Source organism: Coptis chinensis, chromosome 2 (assembly GCF_015680905.1).
Source record: "Coptis chinensis isolate HL-2020 chromosome 2, ASM1568090v1, whole genome shotgun sequence".
NCBI classification, from domain to species: Eukaryota; Viridiplantae; Streptophyta; class Magnoliopsida; order Ranunculales; family Ranunculaceae; genus Coptis; species Coptis chinensis.
Genome location: NC_141457.1, coordinates 21,319,613 through 21,332,984, shown reverse-complemented (window position 1 = coordinate 21,332,984; position 13,372 = coordinate 21,319,613). Strand labels below are relative to the sequence as shown.

Below are 13,372 nucleotides of genomic sequence, written 5' to 3'. Positions count from 1 at the left end.
CGAGGGCAAATTTATAGTGGGAAAATTTCAATTTGCCAGTGTTTGTTTGCAAAAATTTCTAGTGGGAAAATATGAGATTTGCCAATTTTGTCAGTGTTTGTTTACATGGTTTTTCTCTAGTGGCAAATGATATTTCAATTTTTTGGAAATATTTTTTTTTTTTGGTTTTCAAACTCAATGAAGTATAACAAAAGCAAAAAATAAAATAAAAATACAAGATAATATTGCAGACTAGTATGAATATAAGTTTTCCAATAGTCATTTTAGCCGAACCAAAAAACAAAGAGTAATTACGTACGCTTTAACGCATGCGAGTCTGGTTGATAAAGTTGCTTTGTACAATAACAAACATGAATAACCAAAAAATCTAACGCAATAGGCAGGCATGTATTAATCTTATTAGGCACTCAAAAGCATCCTCATCTCTTTGGACTCAACTTGAGATGCGAACAAGTAATTATCGGTGCTTCTCTGAAGCGTCAGCGAGGCTTGAGTATTTGAGTTGGGTAGAGGTACACTACCACCAACTGAGTTCATGGGCTACTGCTCCTAGCTGCAGGCACCTCATGGTTGTGTTTCCCCTCACAGAGCATCTCGCACTTGTGCATTTGTAGTAACTCCTAAAGGATCGAGACAAAAACAATAATAAAAATAAACCATGATCCTCCATTCAATTACATTTGAAGGCCAAATAATATGGATTTAGACAACATGCACACACCACACAATCACACACTCATGCAGCACACACACTTATGCATCACACACAATCACACCACTCATGCACCACACATACACACTCACGCAACACACCAGCAGTAGCAGTACTACCTGCAGCACGGCCAACACCAGTCCACACTACCACACCACACTGCCAGCACCACCACCACCACCACACACTCACCACACTACCACCACCAGGCAGCACACACTCACATACACACACACTAACACTAACACTACCAGCCAGCACACACCATACATATCATCCACCACCTGCCAGCACACATCACACACCTACCGCCAGCCAACACAACACACACACACACACACCGTCATTCACAGAGTCCACAAGCAATTTGTATCCCCCTTTCTAAAACACATAGAAAAATAGTTAAATATCTCAAATATCTCAAATAATAAGTTAAATAAACCATTTGACCATTTCACTACACAAAAGCTCGGCACAACAAGCGACAACAGAAGGCAGCATCAGCACAACAACAACATCATCAGCGCAGCAGCAGCATCAGCACAGCAGCAGCACAACATCAGCATCAGCACATCATCGGCATCAGCGCAGCATCAGCACAGCAGCAACATCAGCATCAGCACCCAACAACACCCAGCAGCAACAACAGGCAGTCACCACCACACCACTAGTCTAATACACTCAATACACACACCACCAATCCAACACACACACACACACACTACCACCACCGCCACCTGCCAGCACACACTCACATACACACACACACCACCTCCCATCACTCTCTCCATGGAACCGCATACTAATACACTCACATACACTAGTGGGAAATAGTTTGAGAGAGAGAGATGAGAGAGATGAGAAGGGTTTAGAGAAAGAAAGTTAAGTAGCCCAGCAGTCTCGGTCAATCCGATGACATTGATAAATTGGCCATGACAAACAGGCATGGTAGCGTGCCCACTGATGACTTGTTGCAATGCCCATTCGATAATGCCCAGTGTATTTGGTATACATAGGATTCCATGATGAGGAAATGTATTTGAAGACTAGTCGATTGATATCAAAACGAAACTACCTAATTAAATTTTACTAATAAGAAATCAAGAGAAATGAATAAATCTAATGAAAATAACATGGCATTACGTGTTGAGACTGACACAAAACAGAGAAGCCCGCGGAGTCAGCTGAAAAACAAGCGAAAATTATCTCGCATTTCTCTCTTTCAACCCACTTGAAATCCCAAATCCAAATTCAACTTGGGGACAATCAAAGAGAGGGACAGTATGGCATATCTCTAGAACTGATTCTCTACCTCTCTCTCTCAAACTATTTAAAAGCAACCGAGAGAGAGAGAGTAAACCCTGCAACCGAGAGAGAGAGAGATGAGAAGGGTTTACCTGCGAGAGCTCGAGGGAGTGAGGGTGAGAGGCCGGGAGTGGGAGATGAGAGAGAGAGAGAGACTGGCAAATTTTTTTTGGCATAGTGGGAAAATAACGAGTGGCAAAAGAGTTTAGGGGGAGAGGTGGATTCTATTTTCCCACTTCTAGTGGGAAAATTTCATTTGCCGGCAAATTGAGAATAGTGTTTGCCAGTGTCCTTAAATGCACCCAAACACTGGCAAATGGTGCATCTAGTGGGAAAATAAAATTTGCCACCCCTATTTGCCACTAAACAAACACACCCTAAAACTTTTATATGTAACTAGCACCCGATTTGGTTCGGTGACTATTTATCTAAATAGTGTTGAAGGAAGCACACTAAGAGCATCTTTAGGTGGTGGTAGTATCACCTCCAAGTTTGAAGGCGAAATTTGAAAAAAGTATCCTCAAATTTTGACCAACTCTAGGTGGAGGCAAATATCGGACGCAAATCTGTATGTATGTAGGGTCTACCCCGCGCGCCATTACCAATGTCACGTGCTATCGAGTAAAAAGACGCAATTTTTTCACACTACTTCATTCTCACCCCGAACTCCAAAACTATCTCCACAACCATTTCATTTTACTATGACTTCTTCTTCATCATTGCAAAAAACTAGCCAACATACCGACGTTGGCGAATCAACTCAACAATCATGTTATTTTGATACATTCGATCAAGATAGGTGCTAAATTTGCACCTCAAGGAAACACCTTGCATTATCATGCAAGTATCTGAATGCAAGGTGTCCTAAAGCACTACATTGCCAAGGCTATATGCTCATAATTATATGCTCATATATAGAAGGTGTAACGAAGATGGTGAAAAAGTAAGATTTTTGAAATGCATGTATGATATATATATATATATATATATATATATATATATATATATATATATATATATATATATATATATATTTGTTGATATGCAAGTGTTGTGGCGAGGAAGATCATTGGTATAGGTATTGCCCCTATTGATCAGTCCCCAAATATGCGTTTTTATCCTCTTATAATATATGTTTCGATTTAGTCAAATTATATGATCAATAATGTAGAAAACCCATGTTCTTATTGCTTTTTTAGGATACAACCTATTCTTGATAAAATACCTCAAAAGACGTGTTCTAGAGCCAAAAGGAGCATAAAAAGAACCTTATGGGACAACTGAGAAAAAGTGCCAAAAAGTCAACTATCAAAGTCAACGTCAACGTCAACGGTCAAAGTCAACTCAAGAGTCCAAAAGCTCAGGAAACACTCCAAGGCTTCAAGGACCAAAGACTCAATCCTTTAGAAGACAAGGACTAAACACAAAAGCCTCAAAAGACCAAATGATCAAATTCCTAAAGACATGGGTTTGGGCCCAAAGGGCTTAATTCTATCCACTCAAAGAAGACACAAGAAGGTTCTAGATTAGGTTGCTTGTTGGATAAGATAAGATTAGGACAAACTTGTACATCTCTACACATATATAAGTATAAAGATGCCCACAAAATAAGGATGCAAGTTAGGGTAGGCTAGCTAGGAGTAGTGTAAATAATTATGAGTAGATTAAATAGTTTTTGTTATTGTTTTCCATTTTGATTGTTTTCAAGCTTCAACCTTTATTGAATCAAATTGGTTTTCTTCCATTCAAAGTGTTTAATCTTGTTACTTATCAAAATTGTTCTTCAAAATAACTTCTTATTCATTCATTCAACCAACCAAAGTTGGTTCTACTCATTTGAATCAATCAAATGAATATAACTTGCTAACCAAGCTACCTTTATACATCAAAATCTACATGCTTAACACTTAACTCACCATAATATTCATGTTTTAATCCTCAAAACCTTAATAACTAGTGGTCTACATCTTCATACATCAAGTCTTACCAAGAACAAATAGAAAAGTTTGGTTTTTCTCAGCTCCATCACACTTCTACTCATATATAGATCTAAGATGAATAACTTCAAAACCCTTTACCCACCACTTTCTACTTCAACACCTATGCACAGATACCATGCCCAAATGGTTGTAATGGTATTAGAGAGCTGAAAAAGTTTGCGAACTAAGAGTGGTTAATCAATTTATTTTTCTATGAATATGTAACGTAATATGTTTTTTTTAATATGAATGAATTTTTATTTTCTATAAATATATGTTAGTTTATATATATATATATAAGAGAAATTGATTAACATTGTTTTATTGATGATTAAGAAGAAACATGTATCTACGAAATTAAATTAAATTACAACAATTGACTCAACGTGAGTCACTCCTAATGCTCCATAAATGCTCGATAAGGTCGCTTTTAAGTCTATCATGCATAGTCTTTGATTGAACTCGTGGAGTCCCCTCAATGTAGTGTTCTCGAGTAGGTGGGATCTGTGGTTGCCCTTCTGGATCAGGAATGTACCTCTTAATTTCATAATTTTTATTCTTAACTCCGATTATCATATTATGTAATATGATACATGCTCTGATAACAGTACCCATTGTCTCCACATGTCATAATTTGCAAGTTTTTACCAAAATCCCAAATTTAGATTGCAAAACCCTAAAAGCTCTTTCAATATCTTTCCTTGCAGCTTCCTGCATCGTTGCGAACATTTACATCTTTAAAGCATTAGGTTTTGAAATTGTTTGTATAAATGTCGCATAGTCAGGATAGATACCATCAGCTAAATAATAACCCATATTGTAGCTATATATGATAATTTACATCAAAATAAACAGTTGGGAAAGTACTATTGATCATGTGCTCAAACACCGGTGAGTTGTCCAACATGTTGATGTCATTGTGTGACCCTGACATCCCAAAGAAAGAATGTCATATCCACAGATTTTCGGTTGCAACAGCTTCAAGAATAACATATGGTTTTCAGAACAACCACTGTAAGCACCTTGCCATCCAGTTGGACAATTATGTCATTCCCAATACATGCAATCAATGTTTCCCAAAATACTCGGCCATCCACGTTTGGCAGAATGTGCAAGCAAGTGCTCTGTGTCTGCAATGTTTGGCCTTCGCAAGTAGACTGAACCGTACAATTTGATAATTGCATAATAGAAATGCCTCAACGCCTGGTTTCCAGATTGCTCGGAAATGTATAATTGATTGTCAATTTGATCAGCCACCGTACCATAACCAAGAATTCGCAAAACTGCAGCCACCTTGATCAAAGAATATATCCCAGGTTTACCAACATTGTTAAATTTAGGCTGAAAGTACTTAAAATGAGTCTGAGTATCATTGAAGATGTGAAGGAATACAAATTTTTTTCATATGAAAACACCGTTTGAAATCCTCTTTCAGAAAAACAGGATGATCGACGTAGTTGGCCTTCAAGATTTCCAAAGTCAAAACATAGTTTCTATGTTTCACTTTTCGACCCTTCTTTGAACCACCATGTGGTGCCTTCGGAGCATGTACTTGTGCTTGTGCAAGTATAGCCAAAATGTGCTTCATAAGGGGAATGACGTTAACAAATTTCTCATCAAGACTATCTACCGAGTCTTCCGCCGGAGAAGATGAAGAAGAAGATGACGATGAAGATGAAGACAAAGATGAAGATTGAAAGGGAAAAGGCTCATACACTTCATGATCCAGTTTTTGGCAATGTGTGTGTGTGTGTTGTTTGTTGAGGATTGATGTGAAATAGTTGAGTTGTTTGATTGGAATGTTTGGGTTGAATGTTTGTAAAATGAAGAAGGAAATGAGTGTAGATATATGGATGTAGAATTCTGACCGTTTTTTGCCCGTATTTTTCCCGCTGGAGCACGCGATAGTGATAGTATCGCGCTATAGTAGAAATGTCGTGCAACATTAGTAGTGACGCAGTGTGCTGGTCAAAGTCAAAAAAACATTTTGGGTGACATTAGTAATGGCGCGCGACATTACCACTGTCGTGCTGCATCCACATCCAAAATCACAAATTTGCATCTACGGATGCGGCTAGACAGGTGATAACTCCAGATTTGCTTCCACCTAGAGTTGGTTTTTCGCGGAATTCTGAGTTGTGGAAGCAAATTCGAAGGTAATACTACCACCTAGAGATGCTTTAATGTCCTAAACCGTGGCCAATGCCCATGTGAAACTTGTTCAAGTTCATGTGAATTAGTCGTCCACCTGTTTTGTTGTAAGTAGGGATGTTAAAAAAAATCGGGAACCGAAAAACTGAATCGAATCGAGCTAAACTGGGTGAAATTAGCTATTTTTAATTTCTTCGGTTCAGTTGCCAGTTCTCAAAAGGCAAAACCGATTGGTTAGGTCCATTTTTCGGTTTGGAGGTTCGGTTAACCGATATAAACCGAACCAAATCGGGTGCTAGATACATATAGAAATTTTAGAGTTTTTTAATTACTATTCTTTTTTTTTGGCTAAATGGTTCATGCTACTCTTGTTTCTTATGATTGGTGTTATATATTGTCAACAGGCCTAAATTGGCATCAATACTATTCAACAGATTTATTAAAATTCACTTGGCTGGTGTTCAATAGGCCCATATAGGCTTCGATTTGAAGTTTGATAGAAAGCTCAAATGGCAAGGCCCAAATTGACAACCTACCGAAACCGAATTTTTCGGTTTCGATTTCGGTCTCATCTCGGTTTTTTTTCAAGTTCAATTCTGTTTTGGTTTAGACTTTTAGAAAACCGAGTGTATTGGTTTGGTCTACGATTTCTATAGGAATCGGTAGAAACTGGAACAAGAACAACTTGTAAGTTAACAAATTCAAATGAAGAAGAAAATTGCAAATAGTACAATTTGAAAGTTTGAAGTCCATAGAAGTTTGTGAATACATAATAGTTGATACTCCTATCAAGTATCAACTTTAATTGAATCTAAAGTAACTGGAAAAGGGGATTCCCATCTTGAGAGCAATCTCAATACAAGGTCACTTTGGATGTCACATTGCCAAAGTGCCCCTAGCCTCATTTGCCAAAAAGAGCTTCCCAATGCAAGGGTGACTATGTATGTCATTCTTCACTATGTAACTTTAAGGGTAGCAAGTGTTGCCCGCTTGTTTTTTCTTATTTCTCGTTGACATTTCGTTTTTTCAATATTTCATGTTTTTTCCTTTTCTTTGGACTGCATGTTTCATTCAGCCCTGCGTGTTTTCGACATTTTGAGTAAAAGACGAGATGTTTTCATTCTGTCCATGTGATTTATTTTTTCCTTTGAACGGGATATTAGATTTCATCCAGGTTTCAAAATCACCTTTGCATTGGACAACCCCTGATAGGTTCGCCAAAAGAGTGTAACTTTGAGGGTAAATAGTCTTGTGGAGTAACAAAACCTGCTTTGGGAATGTTTTGATAGCTAAGAGTATAACACCCCTATTTTTTTCAAATAAATAAAAGAATATTTATAGCATGTATTTTATTTTGTTTTATTAACCTTATTTGGACATGGGCCTATTATTTACAAAGTGGGATGGTGGGCTTTAAAAAAAAACATGAAAATGATGAGATAAAGATAGAAAGAGAAAAACGTGGGGAGAGAAAAGGATAGGGGGTTATAACCATTGAACCTTTTTCCTTGTATTTAGGGGTTTTGGAAATACAAAAGAAAAAAAGAGACGTGCAAAAGAAAAAGAGAGAGAAAAAAAAAAAGAAAAAAAGAGCCATTTGCTTGAGAATGTTGGAGAGTAAAAAAGAATAGGGTGGAGGAAGAAGACAATCACTTAAGGCGCCGACAGTCAACTTTCATTTTTCAGTTCGGTTAACAAAAAATGAGTAGTCTAAACCTTATTTTTATATAATTGATTTATTATTATGGTTTAGATTAGTTGTGTATTTAATTCTCTATAATGAAACTTTGAGATCAAAATTATATGTTAAATCAGAAACTTTTAGTATACTGAGTTACTGGCACCAAAAGTTTAGCTTTGATATATAGGTGTTGTCATGTTGAGGAGTGTTTGTTAGAAAAATGGATTTGCACAAATCCATTGAGATATGAATGAGTAATTTGTCTCCCAAGTTATCCCATATTGAGATAAAATGGGTTTCTCTTGAAACAGTATGTAAAGTGAGAAAAACCTTTTCAAAAGGATGCACTAGTTCGAAATAGTGCATTATGCCAAAAATGTGCAACCTTTCGAAATGTGCACTCGTTCGAAACAGTGCATCATGCCGAAAAGGTGTGACATTTCGAAATAGGCACTGGTTCGAAACAGTGCTTTATGTCGAAATGATGTGTATTTTCGAAACATGTGACTTTTAAAATAGTTGTTTACTTTTTCCCAAGAGTCACTGTGTTGTTTCAAAGAGACATCACTTATCTATAAATAGTGGATAAATTTGGAGAGAAAGACATACCAGATCACACAGAGTTCTGATCTTTCTCTTCTCCCCCTGTTCTTAGTCAAATACTATGTTGTGTTCACTGATTCTATAGAATTGAAGTGCTAGCTTTCTATAGAAGGAAATACGTTCTATCTTGGGAGATAGTTTCCCATCAACCTTCAAGCACTGTGAGGGAGAAAATCTGTCTTAAGGACATAGTGTATCTATACTAGGCTCGGATTTAATTAAGAAGTACAAGATACATACAAGATAAAAGGTTTGTATGGTTTGGTAATTGGTAAAGAGTAAGTACAATTAAGTTGTATATTACTAACAGTATTTGTATATGGTAGTGAGTAAACCATGTGTTTATTGATTGATTGGTAGTATTATATAGGCTTGCAACTATTTTGAATGATGTGAAGTCATTGGATTCATGTTATAGGGTTTTGATTTTCAGAATTTCAAAACTATTCATGGAAATTTAAGTATAGAAAATTTGTTTTTGATCTTTTTTATATGAATCCAACACCTGTTTACTGTAGACACGCTTATCTACAACTTTCGTGTTTTGTAAAATTTCATATCTAGTCGTTTTGCATACTAAAATTGAAGTTAAAGTCTGACGCAGAAACTAGGACTAAAACTGAGCAGTCTGCAGTAATAAAATCTTATAAAATAAAATATTTACTCTTTTGTGTTGATTCCAAAACCATTAGAATCTATACTTAGAGAGATACAACCTCATACTTTGACCCAAGTTCATACTCGTGTTTAAGATTATGAAAAACTGATTTCAATATATGATGACTGTTTGTGCACATATTATGGACATATTGCATTATAGGAAGTGTATAGGAAGCTATACTTTGTATATTTGTGCGAAACCAAAACCTAATGAAACCTTAGAGAGTCTTTTATCTAACACAGTGAGCCTCACTTAATTTGGATGAGTGAAAAAATATATATGACCTCGACAATTATATGCGTCAGAAATTCTATTCGTCAGAAAATAGTTTTCTGCATAAGGTTTGATCACAAATTGCATAAAGCTAAGGGGAGAGTTAGAGTTTTTGTAAAACATGAAAAGGTGAGTTTTATGAGTCTTTGTTCTAACTCAATTGGCCTCGTCACATTCCGAGTTCTGTGGAGGTAGATATAATGTTTGAAAGTTTGGTTGATATAAAACAGTGCAATAGAAATTAGTTTCTGCGCACTGTATTCAAGTCCAGTTTTAATATAGTTAGAGTGAGAGTTAGAATTTTTGTAAAACATAAATGAGTAAGTTATGAGAGTCTTCTTTTCAACGCAAAAGTGCTTGTCACGTTTGGACACCTATGGAAAGAGTTGATCCATTCGGAATATAGTCCATTAGAAATCTAGTTTGTTGAAAATTATGATTTTTACCGTTTTTGACCTAAGTTTTCTTCTATATGGCTTGAGGTTGGGACTTCGAGTTCTACATGAAAAAATAAGTATACATATCCTAGTTTTCAAATAATCAAGTGGCCTGGTGTATTATTTGGATGACTGTAGGAAAAGTTATTATTTTGGCAAGTTAGCTAGATAACCTACCATGTTTTCTTTTAGGTGAGCTCTAGTTAACTTTTCTTTTTGTAATGAGATAAATGATTGTACTTAGGCATATGGGTGTCTTGATTGATTAATTTAATATTTGTACAATTGTTGCACAAACCCTAAATGTTAATACGTGATATGTTACAATAAAGTTTGAGTTTAGTATATATAATTGAGGAATGAAAGGGAAATGAAGTGTGCAACCTTATGGCATAATTTCTTATTGTTCTTTGACTTTGACTATGTGGCTGATAAGAACTACGAAAGCTTGATACCAATTTTGAAAGATTTGGATACGTAGGCAGCTTTAAGCAAAAGTGCAGCCACTATATTATATATTAGTTATTGTGATAAACGGTATGTGGAACTTGATTGTACTCTTTCAGAGTGTTGCTCCTCGATTGGGAGTGTATTTTAATTCACGAGGCATTTAATTAATGTGTTACTCATAATTGAGAATTTTGATATATATGTTTTATATATTTGATATTGAGGCGAGTTAAATGATTATTGTGTTTGGAATATTTATTAATGATTCCACTGTGTGATCGAGAAGATGTATATTTTATTATGTAAATATTATAATAAATGATAACTCTTGGGTGTTAAAAAGTGTTGTAAAAAGTGTTGTGAAAATTTAATGTGTCGCCCACATCTTTAGATCTCTCCACGCCTTTTTGATGAAAAGAAAATAAATGAAATGTTTATGACTAATGATTTCATGTGAAAAGCCGTCTTAGAGAGGAACTAAGGCATTCGCCTTGTAGGTTGGTTGTATTCCTTGAGTGTACGGGAATGTAGGTCTGGGTATTCCTTGAATGTGGTGGGAATGACCCAAGGTATTCATTGAATGTGTCATGAATGACCTGTTAGTATTATGATGGATATTCCTTGAATGTCGCGGGAATAATCTAAGGTATTCATTGAATGTGCCATGAATGACATGTTAATGTTATGATGGGTATTCCTTGAATGTGGCGGGAATGACCCAAGATATTCATTGAATGTGCCATGAATGACCTGAGATTTTATGCCCAAAGAGGTTGTGATTATGTGTATGGAAATCCCAGAGATGGTTGTGACTCACAAGTTGCGAGTTTACAAGATGGAAATATGTTTTCTGGAGGCGATATCCCCGCTTGGGACATATGTCTTGTAGTGGTATTTGGTGTGAGTGAGGCACACGGGTATGTGTAATTTGACAAATGTGTGAAGTACAAATTATGGAGTAAGAACTAAAGGTTGGGCAGTGTCTGTTAATAAATGAGTTAACAAGATAATTAATAAACAAAGTAAAATATTGATTTTATGTATGAATGAGTTATTACATATGAATATTTATGTATTATGATGATGTACATACTTTCTTATAAAGAAATGTTTATGTGGTTTGTGTGAGTTGATACTCACGAGGGATGAATGTACTTCCTAGTTGTGATTTTTTCCTCGTTCTCATAAATAGACGAATGGTTTTTAAGTAAAATATTGGTTTTATGTATGAGCGAGTTGTTGGATATGATTTGTTATGTATTATGATATGATACATATAATTTCTTACGAAGGAATGTACGTGAATGTAGTTAGCGTGATATGATGAATATGACAGTATGACATGAATGTTAATATTGGCGATATATTATGCCAGATTATGTATACCCATGATAGTTGCAGTGAGAGTGAAATAAATGTATATTTTAAAGAGTTACGTTTGGGAAATTTATCTTTGTTTTGCACGAGGGTAGGATTTATTAACTTTTTATGCAGAGACGTTGTCCTACTCTTACAGAGAAGCGGTTATCGGTAAGATTTAATTCAATTACTAAATTATTAGAATGAGTTATTAGAATTGAAAATCTTACTTGGGAAGAAATTACACGCTGTTTTGGAAAACAGAACTATCTTGTCTTCCAAGTTGAAATGGTTGGTAATGTTTTATTTATTTATTAGAAAATTGAATGTAGTAATGTATATTTTATTTTAGTCTTACTCATATCAGCAAATTCAATTTGCTGACCCATGTTTGCTTTCTTTTGTAATGTGGGTGTGTTCTTGGAAACATAAATGGTAGAATGCAGTAGATGACGACGTTTGATTTGGATTTGCTTTTGGAGCCTTACTGGTTTAAGTTTTCTGAAGTTGAAAGTTTTGATTTGAAATAGATGTAATAGAGTTGGTTAGTAATTTTTTTATATGTGAATAAAGAGTTGTTATTTCAGTTTTAATTTGATCTTATTTTTCTATATTGTGTTTGGTAATAGGTTATTAGGGTTTCGTTTCATCTGGGTTTTTGGAATAGAGTGACGATTGAGATAATTATATATTGGATAATTTTCTATTTTAATTTTCTGAAAATTTAGGGCATGACAAAAAGGGTCTGCCCTCATACAAGACTCTCCCCTCATACAAGACTCTCCAGCTAGTAGATACTGTAAAACTACTCACTTGGTATAGTACTCTACCATACACATACGAAGTCATTTTCTGCAAGGAGATCATCCACATAAAAATGTGAGTTTGTTTTGAGATTTCTAATGATACCGAGTCTTCGCAATGGTGTTTCCTCAAATTTCATTTTTTTTTCCTCCGATCCCTGTAACTTATTTTTAGCATTTCCTTTTTAACAAAGTTGGAAACTTTAAATCTAATCCCATATAGTCAGATGAAATCACCAAAAATTGCAACTTAAATCCATGACGTTTACTCTTTAATGGCACACTATGTTGGCTACTAACTTACAAAACCAATCCACATGCGTAATAGATTATTAATAGCCATTGTTCTCTTTATTAATGAAGAAAAACAAAGAAGACAACTAACTTACAAAACAAATCCACATGCTTAATAGCCTATTAGCAATTACAGTTAGCGTGCACACAGAACCCAATTCAATTTCACAATGTAATCGACTTTTGTGAGTTTGTCTAGTTGCGGCTCCATGTTCCAAGGTTAAAAGTTCAAACAGCTTCCCTGAACCTTATTTGTAGTGGCTTATACTTTCCATGCTGGCCTTTTTTCCCCCCTGTGATCAATTCAAGTTATTCTGGGTAACTCGACCCAATTAACTAGTTTGGGATAATTATTTAAATTTCATACGTATAAACACAAAAATTGAAGATATGATTTAATCATTTTGCCAAATTGAAGAAGTGATTTTGGTATCTTCCGTGGAACTATTCTTTATTTTTTCGTTTAGTCAAATAAGTTTTAACTTTTAACATTTAGAGTTAACATATATGATTCAATATTCATAATATCGTCGTATTAAGATATGGTTAAGCTTCCTTAACATGGGCGAATTATTCTAATTGACATACCATACGAGGGCTTTGTAATGGCTGAAGAATACATGGCAGTTAGCTTTGGAATAAAATTATGCATCAACCTCGATCT

The 13,372-nt window shown here is 35.4% G+C and overlaps 1 long non-coding RNA gene across 1 annotated transcript; it reads right to left on the bottom strand.

The window, feature by feature from the left end:
- Nucleotides 1-232: 232 nt before the first annotated feature.
- LOC147515320 (uncharacterized) lies at nt 233-2,281 on the bottom strand. Its single transcript, XR_015213414.1, has 2 exons — nt 2,110-2,281; nt 233-620 (listed from the first exon to the last, which is right to left on the bottom strand). It is a non-coding gene; the product is annotated as an uncharacterized LOC147515320 (long non-coding RNA).
- Between the last annotated feature and the right edge of the window lie 11,091 nt (nt 2,282-13,372).